Here is a 14,080-nt window from a genome sequence, read left to right as displayed (position 1 = left end):
TCCCAGGCCACAGTCAGGGAGCTGGAAGGGAAGCGGGGTTGCCGGGATTAGAACCGGCGCCCATATGGGATCCCGGGCATGCAAGGCGAGGACCTTTAACCACTTGCGCCACCGCGCCGGGCCCGCCACAGGAATTCTTAACCCAAGAAAGAGAACGCCACATTTTCCATGTCAATAGGTGAACAAAACAGAGTTGGATTAAAGCCGAGTATGTAAATGCCTACTTTACAAGGCTGATGAGGATTGTCAGCAGTGGCCTCAACAACTAAGCCTGCAAGGACTATGAAGAAGAGTCCGAGGAACATGCAGACTGTGTGCATAGATTGTGCATGGACTGTGCACATAGATCGTGTGCATGAATTAGAGATTTTCAACAGCTTGAGTCCTAGTGGGTCGCTGGTATGCTGTTGTGCTTTCCACAAGGTGCTGGTTTCTAGCTCAGGGATGGGAGAGTGGAGCAGCAGCCTTTCAGACATGTGAGAGATGCACCCATAGTCCAATTCCATCACCATTTAGTGAAAAAAGCACAACATATGGGCCATTCCAATGTGGCGCGAGTTTTTCTTAAAGACATTGTGCCCAGACCTTGTCCCCCCAGACAATACCATGCTCCCGGCTCGAATATTCATTGCTTTCATAATAAGCCTGCAGTATGATCCAAATTTCTTGTTGCACCACAAGCAATGCCTGCATGCTGACCAAGTAATTTGGAGCCACCTTAGTCTTGTTCATAGAGAGAGCTCATTGGACAATAGGGAGCAGAGCCCTGTACATAATTTTGAATGCGGTCAATCCATGCACATAAGGAGAATTCCAAGCTCAGAAGATGGTGAAGCGAAAGAGAATCACCCAGTATTTGCCAGTCTCAAAGGCTAATTTAGATAAGGTCTCCTTAATGGTTTCTGTACATCCTTTCGATGTGCCCTGAGCTCTGTGGGTTATATTCACAATGGAGCTTCCAATCATCTGCCCCCATGGTTGGGCCAGCCCTTCCAGGACCATATTAATGAAAGTTGGGCCTTTGTCCAATCGTAGCATTACTGGAACCCCATATCGAGGTATAAGTTCCTCAAGCAATGCTTTAGCCACTACCACACTGGTTTCCTTCTTCGTAGGGAATGCTTCTACCCACTCTGAAAATGTGTCTACAAAGACTAGAAGATACTGGTACCTGAACTTTCCCAGCCTTACCTCTGCAAAGTCTACTCTCCAAGTATGTCCCGGTGTCCTCCTCCAAACCTCAGTACCTATATGTGTGAATTCTCTCTTGCCAGGTTTCATCACCTGGCATCCTACATTCCACACCAATAACAATCTGGCCTAAAAGTTCTGATGTGTGAACCAGAGGGAGGCAGTATTGAAAAACCCAGCAGTTTTCTCAACACTAGGTGGGCAGTTTAATGTAGTTGGTTTGAAAAATTTTCCCAGTTCTGCAGGCAAAAGCAGTCTTCCCTCCAAGTCACTCTACCAATTGTGTGACTTGGTCTCCTGAAGGTGTTTACATTAGATTCACTCCAAATCATGGCTGGGGCAATGTGGCAACAGCAATGGAAAAACCGTCTTGCTTCTTTATGTGCACAGTGGTTCCCCACTGCCTCAGCAGTGTTTACTGACTGGTGACCAGGAACCTGCACCATGGCAGCTGTCTTGGGTTTCTCTATTGCTGTAAGCTGGTGTTGTACTTCTGTCAGGTTTTGCAGCTCCCTTCCATCTGTTGTCATGAAGCCTCGCTCAAGGTAGATGTCTCAGTGAACATATGTAGTACTGAAGGCATAATGGCTATCTGTGTAAACAGTCACTTATATCCTCCCACTTGTACGTGAGCTTCAGGTAGTGCAATCAGCTCTGCCTTCCTCATTAAGGATCGCAGGGGAAGGGCATGGCTCCAGACAACTTCCCCATTGTGATCGACCACTGTTGCCCCTGCCATTTGTATTCCAGTCTTCACTAAGCTATTACCATCCATGAACCAGGTTAACTCACTGTTCAGCAAGGGCAGGTCCAGGAGATCGTGGCAAGCTTGAGTGACTTGTGACAAGGTCTCATGGCAGTCATGAAGGAAGGTTTCCATGTGCATGTTAGGCAGTGTTCAAAATGAATGGTTTGAGAAATCCCAATCCAGGAGAATCTACAAAGAGCCCCTGATAGTGCATGTGCCTCGCGTTGCTCATCCACTTATCAGGGGTTGTCTCAGGACTCCCTGCACAGCATGAGGAGCTACAATCTTCAAGTTCTTGCCAAAAGTCAGTTTGTCTGTGTCCCACACCATGAGTGCAATAGCAGCTATGACATGGAGGCACAGTGCCCACCTAGCAGCAACATGATATTGTTTCTTTGATAGATAACCTACTGGTCATTTCCATGGGCACAGCTGTTGTGTTAGGACTCGTTTTGCAATCCCCTTTCTTTCATTCCTCAAGAGGATGAAAGGATTTAATGGTTTGGAGTATCAGTGCTGTGACTTTAATGAGGGCAGCCCTCAGTTCTTCAAAGGCTTGCTCCTGTCTGTCTAGCCAGTTCTAGTGCTTTTGCTCTTTAGTGGCCTCATACAGGAGCCGAGCCAACTGTGCATAACTCAGTATTCAGAGTCTGCAATAACCCATTGACCCTAAGAATACTCACACCTCTCATGGGGAGGTGGGCATGGGAAATCTGTGAAGTTTCTTTCATGACTGCTGTTAGGCTTTGAGCCCCTTTCTTAAGTTTATACACCAGGTGGATTACCAACTGTTTGCACATCTGGGCCTTCTTTGAACTGGCGCAATAAACCAACCTTCCTAACTCTTTAAGCAAGTTTCTAGTAGCTCTCAGGCAATCTTCCACAGACAGACTGGTGAGGAGTAAATCATCCACATATGGCAGCAAAATCAATGTGTGCCAATATGGTTCTAGGTCTTGGATAATTACCTCATAAAACAAGGTGATTTAGGTCCAAAAGAGAGTTGTCTAGTTAATGATAGTGATTCAGGATTGGAAGTCGTGTCATGGCACGCTAGTCTAGATGCTGAAGGCCTTACTTTGCATAGGCCAGGATTCCATAAAGCTTCTGGTTCAAATGCTGGTGGTCCTTTTTCCCATACATCTCCATGCTTGTGGCCTGGGAAAGTCTTCTAGGACAGTGAAAACTCATGAGAGGCAGCAGACACATGAGAGATCTGGAAGAGTCATTGCTCTTCACCAGCACAAGCACACGTCTTGCTGCCCACCGTCCCATATCACTGAGGCTGATGCCAGCACCCAAATATTTCAGCTGCTCTCAAACCATCTGTCCTAATATTCCCCATATAGGAGCTATTTTCCCTCCCGTAGAGTTTTTTCCAGTGGGAGCTGAGAGACCACACACTCCTCTCAGGCCCATTACAACACACTATTTAAGCTTCTCTATACCTCCACCTACTGTCCTGCCCATCCTGTCATCATCATCATCAAACATCTGGTAAAAGTCCAACATGGCCTTCCCTCAGGTCACTGCTCCAGGAGAACCCACAGATACCTGCACACTGGTGACCAGGCTGATCACTTCTATCTTGCTTTCATCCACACATAAGGAGAGAGCATTGAAAGGGTGGAAAAATTGAATGTCTGATGCATATGCAGGATGTCATGGTCAGAGTAGGTTAGGTGCTCTCTCCATCAACTCCAATGTTTGTCTTCTGATTGGTTTCTTAAGAGAAACTGGGATCTCTTCCATGTCCTTCCAACACTTCTGAATTTTGGAATGTGTATATCTGTATATTTATGATACAAAGCTGATATGAATGATGTACATATACATTCATACTGTGTATAAATACACTTATATATTTGTGTACCCTCTCATAAAGATGATTGGAAAGGCATAATCAGAGATCTTACATGCATATGTTCACAACACAAGTGACTTTGATAGTCAGGACTAGGCCAAACTGAAGCCCAGAGCATGGAGCTTCTTCTGGTCTCCCATGTGAGTGCAGGAGCCCAAGTACTTAGGCTGTTTGATACTGCTTTCTGAGGTGCATTGTCACTCAGCTGGGTCAGAACTGGAACAGCCAGCATTCAAACCAGCACCCATAAATTACGGCAGGGCCACAGGTACGAATTAGATTGCTATGCAACCACTATCAGTAGGCATAGTAGTAAATGAGGGGAACCCAATAAATCTTATTTTTTGTTTGTTTGTATTTGCTTTTTCTTTTTCACAATGCCAATCTATCTTTTAAAGAGATATGTGTAGGAGTTTCAGTGAGTGTGAAAGTTCACATGGTAAAGAAAGTGCACATGCAAATTACAGAAAAATAACAACAACAACAAAAATAACTGGCCCAAGGTCCAACACAATAGCTCAGTGGCTAAATCCTAGCCTTATAAAGGCTTGGATCCCCTTTGGAGCCACATAAAATTGTGGATGCTCAACTTTCCATCCATATCCCTGCTTGTGGCCTGTGATAGCAGCTGAGGATGGTGCAAAGCCATGAGAGCCTGAACCCACTTGGAGACCTGAAAGAAGCTCCTGGCTTCTGGTTTTGGATCAGCTCAGCTCAGGCCATTGTGGGCATCAGGATGTTGGCAATGCCTGCGTCACCACGTACCCCGAGCCCTGAGTCGATCGGAGGGACTATGGTTATGAGACAGACAAGACAGTCAACATACAACACACTGAGACTTATTCCTGTGAAGTGAAGGCCTTTATTCAAAGTCGAACTTTCTTATACAGTGTGCTTGGCCCCTCCCAGGATCTTCCCAATGGCTAAGCAACACCTAAGTTCCCCCAAGAACATGTAAAAAGGGGAAGCAGGAAGGAGGGAAATTGCAGTCAAGCCAAGGGCTAAATGTATCAGGCCATGATTGCCCTTCCTGTTACACCTTTGAGAAACAAGCTGTGCTGTGGAGTTAACCCTTGGGAGACCCGGCCGTGCATGTCCCCCTTTTTTTTGTTTTTAATGGACACCTGTCTTCGGTTGTCCAGCAGTCAGTTGATGCCTTACCCGTCATGGGGAGCCCCATCCAGGGCATGTGGGATCCCTGTCTTAGGTTGGTCATCAGCTGTGCCAGATCTTACCCGTCTCTGGCTGCCCATTACACATCATGCTCAACCGGAATTGAGCTCTAGGATTTTCCACAGCTAAAATCATCATAGTTTGTCAAATGATGACCTGCTCCAGGGCTTGTTGCCTGCATAGGTGGCAAAGAGGAGTAAACCGTACTGCAATCATGGCTGTAGCCATCAGTCCCATGGCTAAGATTCTGCTCCATTCCTTTAACATCCCTGCTCTCAGTTAATTGCCATTTCACGAGGGTAGCATATATATGATGTTAAATTGAGGTAGTAGCTGGAGATCTGCATTTTCCATGGGCAGGATATCAGGAAGTTGCACCACTGCTGTCAGGGTCTCCTCCTCTTAATGGCTTTTATCCTGCAAGAACATCATTCGGAGTGGGATCATGCTGAGGTGGAGCCAAGGAGATTTGTCATGTAAGTCTCTCGGGAACCCATCTCGGCGTTTCTTCATCCTGAGGAAAAACACAAATGGAGCCTCGCCCCCATGTTAGTACTGGATCTGGTCCCCGCCATTTATTTGTGGCCAGATCTTTCCATTTTACTTGGCCTCTATTCTCATTAGCAGAGCGTAGCCAATGGCGCTCTGCTGGAACTACATCATTGGTGATAGTTAAAAAATTTAACACATAGATGGCGGATGCCAGTAGGGAATGGGGAGAACTGCAATGCTCGGCCACATCCCCTTTCTTTATTTTTTCTAGATAAACTTTAAGGGTGCGATTGGCACGTTCAACAATGGCTTGACCCTGAGGATTGTAAGGGATGCCTGTTTTGTGAGTTATATTAAAATCTTTGCAGAATTTTTCAAAGCCTTGGCTAACATAGGCCGGTCCATTATCGGTCTTAATTTGTTTGGGGACTCCTATATAGGCAAAGACCTGTAAGCAATGGGATTTAACATCTTTTAATTTCTCTCCTGAATGAGCAGAGGCATATATTATATGGGAATAGGTGTCAACGGAAACATGCACATATTGAAGTTTTCCAAAGGAAGGGACGTGGGTAACGTCCATTTGCCACACATGATTGGGCAATAACCCTCTGGGATTAACCCCTAGGGATGGGACAGAGCAATATTGAGCACAGACTTCACAATTGGTGACAATCTGGATGGCTTGTTCTCTAGTCACCTTAGCATGTAGTGTTAGAGAAGCTGCATTGAGATGGAACCTTTTATGAAGGTGCACTGCCTGTTCATAAAGGTCCATAGTAAGAGATATGTGCAACACCTGAGTCAGTGCATCTGCCCGCGCATTACCCTCACTCAGGGGGCCAGGCAAGGAGGTGTGTGCTCTTATATGTCCAACAAATAAGGGATGAGTGTGCTGCCAAATCTGCTGCTGTAATTGTAAAAGAAGAAAATAAACTGAGGAGGTCGGGGCTATATAGGCTGTGGTTTCTAAAGGTAAAATAACATGGGCTACATAGCAGCTGTCTGTGTATACATTCAGGGGCTCATTATGGTAAATTTGAAGGGCAAAGAGAACAGCAGCTATTTCAGTGGCTTGAGCTGATTTCTGGGAGATGGAAACAGCCCGTTCTTCATGTCCAGAAACTATAGCAGCCTTGCCTTTAGCTGACCCATCAGTAAAAACCACACGGGCTCCTAATATGGGTTGTTGTCTAATTATTTTGGGAAAAACAACCGGATGTCTTTTGAAAAACTGTACTAAGGGATGGGAAGGATAATTATTAATTAACTGAGAAGAACCCGTGGCACAAAAGACAGACCAATCATCAATATTATTTTGTAGCCATATCACCTGTTGGGAATCATAGGGAATGGAGATGAAATCAGGATATTTCCCAAAAATCTGCAGGCTGATCTTGCATGCCTTATACAAAAAAGATATAACAGCAGTCGGATAGGGTTGCACGATTTGTCCAGTGGATGCTGGGGAGTGGATCCAATATATAGGTCCAGTTTGCCAAAACACTGCTGTAGGCGCGTGATTGGAAGGAAAAACCAACAACCGCATTGGCGCCTTATAATCCACATAACTAACATGAGCATTCTGAATGGCATGCTGGACTAGCTGCAGACATTCCCTGCTTTCTTTGGACAGTTGTCTTGGTGAGGAAGGATCTGGATCACCTTTAAGAATATCAAAAAGGGACTTAAGTTGCCCAGTAGAAATGTGCAAATTTGGTCGGATCCAATTAATATCACCTAACAAACTCTGCAAATCATTCAAGGTTTTCACATCACTTAATCTGATGGTCAAATTCTGAGGGGTGACACCAGTTGGCAAAAGTTGATGGCCTAAATACTGATAAGGAAAATCTGTCTGAATTTTATCCTGGGCAACAATCAATCCGGCTGTGGCTAAAGCCTGATAAATACATTGTGCTGCTGAGGATAGGATGGAATGGGTTTCAGCCGCGATCAAAAGATCATCCATATAATGAATCAAATAGATATTTGGAAATTGTGATCTAATTATTTTTAAGGCCTTATCCACATAGATCTGACAAATAGTAGAACTGTTCATCATCCCCTGAGGGAGGACAACCCAATGGAAATGCTGGGAAGGGGCTTTTAGATTGATGGATGGTAAGGTAAAGGCAAAACGCAGAGCATCTTCCAGGTGCAAGGGAATGGAGAAAAAGCAGTCTTTTAAATCTAACACAAGCATATGCCAATCTTTTGGTATTCCCACAGGAGATGGCAAACCAGGTTGCATGGCCCCCATAGGGGCCACGACAGCATTTACTGCACGTAAATCTTGCAAAAGCCTCCAGTTGCCATTTTTCTTTTTAATAAGGAAAATTGGGGTGTTCCAAGGAGAGGTGGATGGAACAATATGTCCAGCCTCAAGCTGCTCCTTTACCAATTCAATCGCAGCCTCTAATTTTTTGCTTGAAAGGGGCCATTGTTCAACCCAAACAGGTTCATCTGTTTTCCATGTTAATTTAATGGGTTCCTCTAACTGACGAGGCTGCTCTACAATGGCCCCTGCAAAAAATGTCCTAACCCTGTTCTATCCCCTGGGCTACGAACTTCAATCTTTTTACCACAGACTGGTTCGGGGTCACCTTGAAGATGTCTGCCTAAGCCCTTTCCAGGAAAGTATCCTTGTCTAATAAGCATATTTGGCACAGGCTGAGAGGTCAACACAACATTCATGGCACTCAGCAAATCTCATCCCCACAGGTTAATAGGAATATGTGGTAAAACATATGGCTGGAAAATTCCTGAATGACCCTCTTGATCCTTCCACCTTAACAACCTAGCACTTTCCTGTGGTTGAGAAGTTTCTATCCCTTGGAGAACGGTTGGGGTGGCCTCTAACGGCCAGAAGCTTGGCCACATTGCATGGGATATAACTGTAGTATCTGCCCGAGTATCAAGTAATCCTGTGAATTTTCTCCCTTCAATCTCTAACTGCAAGGTAGGTCGGGTTTGCATGTCGGAGACCCAACATGCCATTGGCCAGAATCGCCAAAGCCTCCTTGTCTATCTCTTTTATGAATAGGGTTGTCTGTTGGAACCTTAGGGATCAAGATCAGCTGGGCAAATCTCGCTCCTGGTGGAATAATGATATTGCCTTTGGCTGATTCTACCATGACTTCTATTTCTGCGGGGGTATCCTCATCTATCACTCCTGGGAGTACTCTGATTCCATGCATGGTAGCACTGCTTCTTCCTAGGATCAGGCCCAAGGTATTCTTAGGCAAGGGGCCCCTGACTCCTGTTTTTATCTGCTGGGGCCCCAGGAATGGGGTCAATACCTCTCTGGAGGCGGCACAGAGGTCCAGTCCTGCACTACCTGGTGTTGCTCTGAGGAGAGTTGAGATGTCTGCATTCCTTGCCATGGGAACGGGACTCTGAAAGTTGGTGCTGTTCCAGAAGCTACAGGTGTCTGCTGGGCTCCGTACACCTGAGGTTGGGGGGCCCGGAGCGGGTCCCTGGTCCTGTTTCCCGATAAGGGATTGCCTTGGGCATCATACCTGGACCTACAATTGCTGTCCCAATGATAGCCTTTATGGCATCTCCGACAGAGATCTGGGGCCGGCAAAGACTGTGGGGGTCGCCTTCCTTGTTGGGGGACATTAGGACACTGTTTTTTAAAATGTCCGGGCTGTCCACATGCAAAACAGGCTTTAGGATATCCCCTAGGTTGAGGCTAAGGGCGTTGAACAGCAGCTGCTATCACTTGCCCAAGGGCATTTGTAGAATCAATATGTCTGCAAATTTTAAGGTAATCATGCAGAGACTTATCTCTATGGGACTGAAGAGCATCCTGGCAATATTTATTAGCATTCTCAAAAGCTATATGTTTAATTACTGGCATAGCTGGTTCTAGGTTACCAAAGATCTTAGTAGCAACCTGCATAATACGGTCCACAAATTCTTGAAAAGGTTCTGCAGGGCCTTGCAAGGCCTTAGAAAGCTGGTCTCCTGTATTAGCATTAGGTAAAGCCTTCCAGGCTCCAAGGGCTGCATTTGTTATCTGTGCATAAACTCCTAGATCATAATTAACCTGTTGTTGGATGCCCTCAAAAGGTCCAGTGCCAGTAAGCATTTCAAGGCTTCGATCTGCATGGCCCACAGCTGTGTTCTGCTCAGCAAAAATTCTGCACCTATCCTGAAAGTCCCTTTTCCATAGGAGAAAGTCACCACCATCCAGAGCGGAACGACACAATTGCATCCAATCACTAGGAGTAAGATTCAAACTTGAAAAGGATTCTACCAGTGCCAGAGTAAAGGGTGCCTGGGCACCATAATCTTTAACAGCCTGCTTTATATTTTTGAGGCCTTTAAATTGAAGGGGCTGATGCTCCCAGCGAAAGGGACCCCTCGAACTGGGACCTCTATTATTGGGAAACATCGAACCACGCCTACTGGCTGATCAGTGGGGCTATCACTCCAGGGCAGCATGGGATACTTATTGGGTGAATGGCCCACAGCTTCCTCCTCAGGAGCAGTGGTAGGGGTCACAAAATTAGGCGCATATGGTGGTTGCCATGAATTGGATAATTTGCCAGAGAAATGTTTATCTATTCCCGCCTTCTTTAATCTTCTTTTAATTTCCCTAATTTCTTGCTTTAAGAAAATCTTCTCCTCATCTCTTTTGTTCTCACTCACTACTGAAGAAGAGGGCTCATTCTTGTCTGACGAAGAGGCTTCGTTCTCCAAAGAGTAGGCTTCACTCTCCTCTAAAGAAGAGGCCTCACTCAGGGTGGCCTCACTTGAGGTGGCCTCACTCGAGGCATCAGTTGAGGCTTCCACAGACCGCAAAACCTCCCTTTCCTGGATTTCTTCAAAAGTATTCTGCACTTCTTTTAACTGTTTTTTTAACTTCCACCTTATTACTAAATAAAGAATCACAGACTAAGTGCCACAAAGAAAAGTTGGCAAAAGGGAAATTATCTGGGTCCTTTTGCAAGCAGGATTCCAAATTGGCCTTAACCTGTTCCCAATCGGGGATACTCAGGCTCACTGAAACAATAAACCAAGGACTACTGGATTGAACGACTTTAACAACATTTCTAATCATCTTATTTTTAACTGGCTTCCCCAGTTGATGTAAAAGTTCTTCAAGCTCAGCAGCCAATTTATCCTTGAAGAAGGCAGAACCCATCTTTATCGCAAGGTAAATTAAACACCAAGATCCAACAATACTTCAAAATAAAGCTAAAACCATACTGTATTTCATAACAAATCTTAAACCAAACTGTATTTCAAAACAAGACTAAAACCTACTGTATTTCCAATAAATCTTAAACCAAACTGTGTTTCAAAAGAAAACTCCCTCTCCTACCAGTTTAGGAAAGTCTTACAATATGTCCAACTTACCTGCTGGCCAGCTTCCCAGGACAACCCTTCATCATGTATCCTCTCTTTCTCGATCTCGGTGGAACCTCCAGATGTTGGCAACGCCCGCGTTGCCATGTACCCCGAGCCCTGAGTCGAGCGGAGGGACTAGGGTTATGAGACAGACAAGACAGTCAACATACAACACACTGAGACTTATTCCTGTGAAGTGAAGGCCTTTATTCAAAGTCAAACTCTCTTATATAGTCTGCTTGGCCCCTCCCAGGATCTTCCCAATGGTTAAGCAACACCTAAGCTCCCCCAAGGACATGCAAAAAGGGGAAGCGGGAAGGAGGGAAATTGCAGTCAAGCCAAGGGCTAAATGTGTCAGGCCATGATTGCCCTTCCTGTTACAGCTTTGAGAAACAAGCTGTGCTGTGGAGTTAACCCTTGGGAGACCCGGCCGTGCATCAGGGGAGAAAGTCAGGTAATGGAAGACATATCCATCTGCTTCTCCTTCTTTCTGTAAATCTACTTTGTCAAGGAAAATATTCATCTTAAAACAGAAATCTCTTAGTGCCTGGAGTGGAAGCTTGGTGTGATTAAGTCCTCAGTTTGCACATGACCAGATCCCATAATGATGCAGCTTCTATCCTGCATGTCTGCTTTCCATTCAACTCCCTGTTTGTGCCCTGGGAAAGCATTCAAGAAGGCTCAAAGCCTTGGGATCCTGAAAACACATGGGAAAACAGGAAGAACTTTTAGCTCCTGGCTTCAGATCAGTTCTGCATCATCTGCTGCAGTAGCTTGGGGGGGGTGGTGGTCAATATACAAAGAGAAGATCTAAATCTCTATCCTTCCATAAATCTTTGTATTTGACTTTCAATAAAAATGAAATAAACGTTAAAACAAACATATATTTTTAAAATATGGCTTATACCAACAGAACAGGATGGAACATCACAATGCACTCTGTTCCTGCCCACAACCCATAGAGGAAGGCCTTGTGCATAACTGTCACATTTCACTGAAAGAGCATCCCCTCAAAGTGGCAAGCCCTCTGTGCATCCAGTTAAATGGGAACCACATGGATGAACCCCAGAGTTAGGGTCCACACAAAGCGAGGACTGGCAGACCATGTGACAACACTGACTTCCACTCCTCAAAAGTTTGAAGGAGTTGGGAGCACAGACAGTTTTCATTTTTTAAAGATTTATTTTTTATTATTTTTTTATTGGAAAGGCGGATATACAGAGAGGAGAGACAGAGAGGAAGATCTTCCGCCGGATGATTCACTCCCCAAGTGAATGCAATGGCCAATGCTATGTCGATCCAGAGCAAGGAGACTCTTCCGGATCTCCCACACGGGTGCAGGGTCCCAAAGCTTTGGGCTGTCCTCGACTGCTTTCCCAGACCACAGGCAGGGAGCTGGAAGGGAAGCGAAGCTGCTGCACCGATAGAATGGGCGCCCATATGGGATCCCAGGCATGCAAGGCGAGGACATTAACCACTTGCGCCACTGCACTGGGCCCCAGTTTTCATTTTATACTGTCCCTGTAAGAGTAAGCAACATGGTAACTCAGATCTAGGGCCCCTCTACTTAGTATCCTCAAAGACAAGATATTGTGGATCGTGGCAACCATAGTACTAAGGATTACTCTACTAAAACAAAAAAGCAGGAATATAGCAAGCCCTGCAATTATTTGAGCCTCATATATTTATTTTGAATTTTCTAACATTTTATGGTGAAGGGCAGTCTGTTTCAGATTGTCGTTGGAATCCATCTCAGAAGCAGAAGAGTTATCTACTCTGCAGAAGAGTTTCCCTTGACTGGTCAGTGGCAAGGCTCAGATCCTGTCCTCATGAATTGGGGTGAGGATCAGTTTATGTTATCCCAGAAAATGAAGATAGTCCACGATGGATTCCTGAGAGACTTGTCCAGCAAGCTCCTGCTGCAGAGTCTTGTGAAACTTGCATACTGGCTACGCTGTTGGCATTTGAGTCAGAAGATCGACTCAACAAGCAACTATATTAGAACTTTTTATATTATGTAAGTACATTAGTATTTGTAAAGCAACCCTCTCTTTCTCTTTACTTTCTCCTATGAGCACTTAGGACCTGATACTTCCTGCCAGTTTCTCCTTAAGCCAGATGATCAGACTGTCTAATGAGCGTCACTAGCTGTTGGAGGTCTAGCCCTCCCTTTATAAATAGCTCAATTTCTGCCTGTGCTTTTTCTTATCATTCAAGTGTAGTACCACTGGCAAAATACCAACCTTTTCTATCTGACAGCTTTGTGGGGCATGGACATGCACTGGCATGTGCACTGTTGTTCCTTCTTCAGGAATGCAATTATTCCTATGGAATGTATAAGTTCCATCCCTCCTCTGGACTTTGGGACTTACTCACATGGGTGAACCTCAGCTCCTTGAACTTTAAGCTTGTGTCTGCCTGTGTTATCTCCATGTTTCTCTCTTACATACAGGAAACACCTCTGAAGTGAAGGACATCGAGTTCCAGTGCACCCTGACAGTATGTTGGAATGCTGGTGTTATACTAGATAGTAGGCAGTTAGTTTATTCTGTGTCCCCAAGTTATCATTTTTCCTCAAATATAAAAGAACATGATAGGAACAGTCTGACTATAAGTACTTTACATTTACATTGCTCCAGCAAAACATGAGCATAAATAAAAATGGAGCTTTGGGAAATATGGGTTGGAGTACTATTAATAATCTTAATTGTATCCTCAATATTGTTATAGTTTTATCAGAAATTGATGATCCAGAAATAGCTGCAATGATAGATCTCCTTTGTAAGTTATGCTGTGACTTAATAATGGATATAGTGTTTATGTTATGTCTTTTAACAAAGGTGACTCCATCCTCCTAAACTACTGGTGAAATGGGGCCTCCTCTCTTATAGCTCCTGTCAAGAGACTCCTAGGCGCACAAGCCCTCCCCTTATCACCTTTGTCAAGAAGCCACAATGTACGTAAGCATGTCATGGTAGGAATGATAAAGAAGAAATAATTGTATATTAATGAATACGTAAGTTTTGAGAATGAATATGCATGTTTTTTAGAATTAAGAGAAAGCAAGTGTTATAGATAGATAATATGTAATGACCAATCAAAATATTGTAAACAACTGCCTGTCTTGCCCCTGAATTTGTATATAAACCCATGCATTTGTCCCAGTTACTGAAGCCAGCAGGCTCCCACTAGACTGGAGCCAAAAGCCCCTGGGCTTCCACTCGAACTTGCAGGCTCCCACGAGGCCGGAG

At 44.8% G+C, this 14,080-nt stretch overlaps 1 pseudogene; it reads left to right on the top strand.

Annotated features, from left to right (window-relative positions):
• The window catches only part of LOC121148883, a 36,422-nt pseudogene extending 22,812 nt beyond the window's left edge, over positions 1 to 13,610 (top strand).
• Positions 13,611 to 14,080: the final 470 nt, after the last annotated feature.

The sequence above is a fragment of the Ochotona curzoniae genome, unplaced genomic scaffold (genome assembly GCF_017591425.1).
Source record: "Ochotona curzoniae isolate NIBS_2020 unplaced genomic scaffold, NIBS_Ocur_1.0 contig_1839, whole genome shotgun sequence".
Taxonomy (NCBI): Eukaryota; Metazoa; Chordata; class Mammalia; order Lagomorpha; family Ochotonidae; genus Ochotona; species Ochotona curzoniae.
Note: the sequence above shows the minus strand (reverse complement) of the source record. Positions and strands in the feature narration are given on the sequence as shown.